The sequence below is a fragment of the Chelonoidis abingdonii genome, chromosome 2, assembly GCF_003597395.2.
Source record: "Chelonoidis abingdonii isolate Lonesome George chromosome 2, CheloAbing_2.0, whole genome shotgun sequence".
Classification (NCBI taxonomy): Eukaryota; Metazoa; Chordata; order Testudines; family Testudinidae; genus Chelonoidis; species Chelonoidis abingdonii.
The window spans coordinates 223,286,960-223,292,959 of record NC_133770.1 but is presented as its reverse complement, the minus strand read 5'-3'; the positions used below and the strand labels follow the sequence as shown (position 1 = coordinate 223,292,959).

The window sequence follows — 6,000 nt, the reverse complement described above, 5'->3', positions numbered from 1 at the left end:
ACTCTAGTCTCCCTAAAACCTCTCCTGGGGGACCCCAGACTCAGATGCCTGAGTCTCTACCCAAAAGGAAATAACCCCCTCCCCTTGTCTTCCTTTACTTCCTCCCCAGGCTTCCCTCGTCGTGGGTTATCCTGAAGATAACTGTACTTAAACATCCTTGAATTACAAAACAGAGAGGGCAATTAACCTTCCCCCTCCTTCTTTTTCCCCCAGTCTTTCCCTGAGAGAGACCGTAAATCCTGCACAGGGATTTTATCCCCTAGAGCCTAACTTAGAAAAGAAAATCCAACAGTTTTAAAAAAAAAGCTTTATATAAAAAAGAAAGAAAAGACATAAAAGAATGGTTCTTAATATCAAGATAACAATATACAGGGTGAATTGCTTAAAAGAAAAAAATATGAATAAACAGCCTTATTCAAAAAGAATAGCAGTTTAACATCCAGCACTACACACATGTAAATCAAAAAAAACAATAAGCCTATTGTTTTTTCTACCTTTGTACTCCCAACTTGGAAACTGAAGATTAGAAGCTTGAAGATAGAAAAGATTCCTCTCATAGCCGAGAGACAGACCGGAGACACAGACAAGGGACACACCACCGCCAAAACATTCCCTCGCCCTGAGCTTTTAAAAATCTTGTTTCCTGATTGGTCTTCTGGTCAGGTGTTTGGTTCCCTTGTTAACCCTTTACAGGTAAAAGAAACATTACTCTTACTATCTGTTTTATGACAGGCTGGAGCAGCGAATTGCGGCCAATGGAAAGCCACGTCAGCCAACCTGGTGGATGCAGCAGGTAAACAACTGGCCTGGCCCGCCAGGAGTTTTCCCTAAATAAGCGGGCAGTCCCAAGTTGGAGAAACGCTGCTTGAGCGGAATTATTGGGTGGGATGCATGGAGCGGCCATTATCTTAGGTTACCTTTTAGCACTTGTGTTGTACTATGGAAAGAGCTGTCATACGCCTGCACGGAGCGCACGCGGGTGGGACAGAGGCAACCTGGTACCTCGGCTCTTCTGTTGGCCATGATCCTTACTTGTCCACCTCTGAATGCCCCTTAACTTTACTCTTCTAACATCAGATGGTAGCACTGTGCCCAAATGTCCAGCTCAACCATGATAAAAGTTAATTATTCAAAACTTTATAAGAAAGTCAACTTAACTCTCATCAACCATCCTCTCTTCTGAGAAATACAAAACCATCAACCACAGAAGGAGCAAGATCACAGCTACTATCCTTCGTCTACCGTCAGTTTTCCAGCTAATCCAGCAAAGTTACATACTTTGATACCTTATATTATCATTATTAGGTCAGGCCATCATAACTGTGCATGTTTGAAACAGTAAAAGGGAATGAGAAGTTAGTGACAGAACCTGAAACTTGCCAACTGTCACATGTTCTGAAATAAGTAATATTTATTCTAGACATTTTAAAACCACGTTTGTGTTGAATGAAGAGAATTGATGGCTTCAGTCCAGCTCCTAGTTCACGGCACCGAGCATGTCCAGAACAAAACACACCCCACATCATAACTGCAAACTGAGTAAAATGCTTGTCAGTATCAAGAGGAACAGGACATGAATGGAGCATGGAGAAAGAGGTGCGCCTTCTACCCATCTCCAGCGCGGTGGCCACAAGTAGGAAATCAATTAGGGGAAGTGTTGCTCTTTGCTGCAGCCAATACGATTAACATATATAGATCAAACAAAACAACTTCAGGTCTAAATTGTAAGTGCTATCATCCTCGAGACCTTCCGACAAACTCCTAAGGACTAGTCTACACTAGAATCGCTACAGCAAGCACAGCTGTATCGCATGTGCTTGTGCGCTGTAGTGCTGCTAGGCAGACACTCTATGCTGATGGGAAGAGCACGTCTGCATCAGTGTAATTACTGCCCCATGTTCCTCCCAATCTCCCTGTTGACAATAGCAAGCTGTCCATCAATGGTGGCTTTAGGTGGCTCGTAAACCTTTATTCATGTGCTCAGGGGGTGCTTTCTCACACCGTCTGTGCGATCGTCTAAGTGTATTCCGAGAGTGAGTGCTAGTGTGATTAAAGTCCCTGAAAGCCAGACATATCTACCTATCCAACTCTCCCTCTCTCGTCTCACCACACCAAGGCTTTCTCTGGCTGTAGTCCAATTATGCACCGGGGCTGGGCCCACTTCGCCCCCGACCCTCCCACTCCCATCCCATTCTGCCTGTCTACCGTACCTCCCAGTCCGCGGTTCGTCTTGTATGAGACGGGCTTTCCACACCCCTCTTCGATTAAGTTATCGAAAGTGGTGCTAGTGTGTAAAGTCCCAATAACGGCAATATCCATCCAACTCCCTTCACACAGACCCGCATACCACCACTTTCGAGAAAGAAACAAGAATGTTTCTCCATATACACAGTGCTACGCATCCATTTTTTATAGTCTACTTGCACCTTTTCATCAAAGTTGCTTCATTTGAAAAGTATGGCATGAGGAACATTATTTATTAGAGAGTAACCATTTCAATTTTTTTTATCACTCCCATGTTTAGATCACTCATTCATCATTTTGCCCATCACGTGCAGATGCAGTTCAAGATAGTTGTATTAAAATGAACGTACGCTAATCATAAGAGTCAAAGCACAGATCTAAAATAAAGTGAATCAATACTAATCTAGATTCTCGGTGCCTTGGAGTCCTCACCATAGAGATCACTTGTTCTTCACCCACTATAACATAACGGTCTCCACTGGATTCAATACACACATTACAACACCATTACACTGAACTTTATTTAATTTGAATTCATGTATCAAATAATGGATTGATTTCTCTTGAATAGAGTCACGGAATTATATACTGGTGTATATGATCTGGACTAAATGAAATTATTCTTACAATACAAAGTATCAAATTCTTGCATAAGGAATTCTTCAAAACAGATTACAAATACACTCAAAAAAGGCTTAAACTGGCTTCAAATCTATTATTCTATGGCTAATTTAATAAAGAAGTTTCACATTTAATGCCTTACCCAAGAATCTCAAAGTGCCTTTGCAAATATTACAGCTGTTTTTGAAGTCTCGAAAAAGCTGATAGTCACTAGCCTACCTCATTTTGGACTAAACTGTTAAGCTGCAATTTCTAACCTTTTTTTTTTTTTAACCTTAGTATATACAAATGTGATTTTCCATTCCAAAACACACGAATTGTAGCTGAACGACTCTGTACGCCAGATCATAGCTGGTGAATCATAGAAGTGCATCGGCTGATTTTCTCCGTACAACTAGAGCCTCGGATTTCTTCCTAAATCTCAGGATATCCATGGCTTTCCACAGTTACTCAGATATCCTTGGACTGAAAACAAACCCCAAGCAGAAGTGAACGTTTTGGGACGATAAGGTGGGGGGAGAAAGCCGGCAGGGCATGGACCCCACATACAGCTGTGAACTGTGCTCACTTGAGTCGACCACTGATAGAATACTGCAGCCACCAAGTAAGCTGGGCAGAAGCTGGTCTGTGCATTCTGAATTCTTTTACCAAAAAATCTTTGAAAATGTTCCCATCGCAAATCACGCATAAAATGTAAGAACCAACCAACCAAATTCAGTTTGGGTCATCGAAAGAAGTACTTACCCTGTTAGCGATAACAGGTTCTTCAAAGAGTGGTCCTACAAGCGCTCCACTCGTGTGAGCTAGGTTCTGTGACTCTGAATGCAGAATTCTTATAAGTGTCTGTTTCACCATGCATGAGTTAGTCATTTGCCGTCTTGTTTCTCATAGCAGCAGAGCCACCGGGCAGTTCTTCATCAAACTAAGACTTATGCCAGAACTCCAGACCAGAGGGGTAAGGAGCTCAGATAGTGAATATGGCCGAATAAGCTCCTGTCCAACTGGACTTTAGCCGCCAAATCTGGGTAGCTTACCTGAAACTCCCCCCAACTCACTCCCAGCTGGTAATTCCCTGCACCAGGTCAGAAGGTTATAGGGCTGACCCCCTCTCCTCTCTTCTGGTGTCCCCAACCCTTCCTTTGGGGGCCCCCAAAGACCGACCCTGGGTCTCCTCTCTCTCTCCTCTCCCAGCTTCCCCCTTTCCTGGTTAGCTGTGCAATGCTATATACTATCACTCCTTGAATACAACCGAGCAGGCAAATCTGTTCCTCCCGAGGCTAGGCATTCACCTAGTCACTCAACAAGAGATCCCCCCCTTTTCCGTAGCCTTTTCCCACCCTGGGAAATAGGAAGTGAGACAACAATTTGGGCTTTTCCCTTCCCCACCTGCGTCCTCATAGGAAGAAACTTCCACAAGGTAAAGAAACTTTATATAAACAAGAAGAAAACAACATATCATTGCATTAAAGAACTCAAATACAGGCTCTTGCTTATAGAAAATATGAAATAACCAGTCGATTTAAAAGATAGCCCGATTAAACCCGTCCAACAAATCAACGATACATGTAATACAACACACAAGCTCAATCATGCCGCATTACTGTTTGCTTTCCTTTGTACTTCAACAGATGTTTGGAGAAACTTTAGATAACATGGCCGTAGGCAGCGCTTGTCCCCTCCCCCGGGAAGCCTGCAAGAGCAATCCACCATCTGACTCAACACAAAGTCTTCATGCCGAATTAACTTTGCTTTCCCTTGTACTCACGACTTCTAGTAGACATTTTGAGAATAAGAGGATTAGAAGGAGAACTTGTTTACTCACCCATAGCGAGAAAACAAACAAGACCCCGATATACATTCCGCCCCCTAGACTTTTCAACCAATCCAAGTTCTTGATGGTCCTCTGGTCAAAGGTGTTGGTTACCCTTTCCAGTAAAAGAAACTAAACTTACCTTACTATCTACTTAAGACACACATTCTCAAAGAACCAACAGTTTTCTGTATCAGGGTGAGTAACCCGTTTCTTCTTCGTCAAGTAGTGTTCTGTGGGGCCCCACTCAGGTGATAGCATAACAGTCCCTTTAAGGCAGGCGCAAGGGCTTCAGAGTCGAGTCCTGTAGAGGAAAGTCACAGCTGAGCCAAAACCACAGTAGTCAGAGGTGGGAATCATTATTGTCACAATGTGTTCATGACTGAATGCACAGATGTCGAAGTAGCAGCTTTATAAATTTCGATACCCAGAGAATGTTCTTGAGGAGGCAATAAGGACCTGAAGGATCTTGTAGAATCAACTGCATATACTAAAGTGGCTGAATTTGCAAAACTGGTGCACAAAAGTTAATGCAGCCTGATACCACTTAAAAGCCTATGTCTAGAGACAGCTGATCCTTTGAACCTATCTGAAGTGAAAATAAATTGTAGATGCTTCTGAAGGGCTTTGTTCGTCTACTAAATAAGAAACTCCAGTCAGGCTCTCCTGACATCCCAGTTGCAAAAGTGCTTCTACGCAATATGATGCGGTTGGGGGAAGTAGGCGTGATGTAGGATGCAAACACTGGAATTTTTGGCTGGTGGCAGCGCTATCAGATCCAAGCTGGTAATTAAGCTTGGAGGTTTCATGCTAGCATCTTAGTGTCTGAACTCTAAGGTTCAAATCTGAGTAGGAAGCTATGACAAGGGCAATGAGGGACATACTGGCTGCCACTTTCAGCAGCTCCCAATGGCCTGGAGCAGTGAACCGCGGCCAATGGGAGCCGCGATCAGCCGGACCTGTGGACATGGCAGGTAAATAAACCGGCCCGGCCTGCCAGGGGCTTTCCCTAAACAAGTGGTGTCCCAAGTTTGGGAAACGCTGCTCTAAGGGGACTTGGTCTGGGAGTTGGGGGCATTTCCTGCCTCCCAAATCATCAGCATCAAGCATTCATCAGAAGTTGGAGGCTATATACCTTGTATCTTTTCAAAGGATAAGCAAATTGTACTCTACTCCATCACATGCTCACATTCTGCCACTCTGCATTACTCTACATTATGATGTCCTGTCCCACTCAGTGGGATCCTTGTAGCTCTCTAGGTAGCATCTCTAGCCTTGAAAAGATCAGGGAAAAGATTAACACTTTATTTCAGAGAAATAAAATG

At 43.5% G+C, this 6,000-nt stretch overlaps 1 protein-coding gene across 1 annotated transcript in view; it reads left to right on the top strand.

Moving 5' to 3' along the window:
- LOC116816222 (ras-related protein Rab-10-like) overlaps nucleotides 1-6,000 on the top strand; it is a 60,113-nt gene that overhangs the window by 29,895 nt on the left and 24,218 nt on the right. The window lies entirely within an intron of this gene.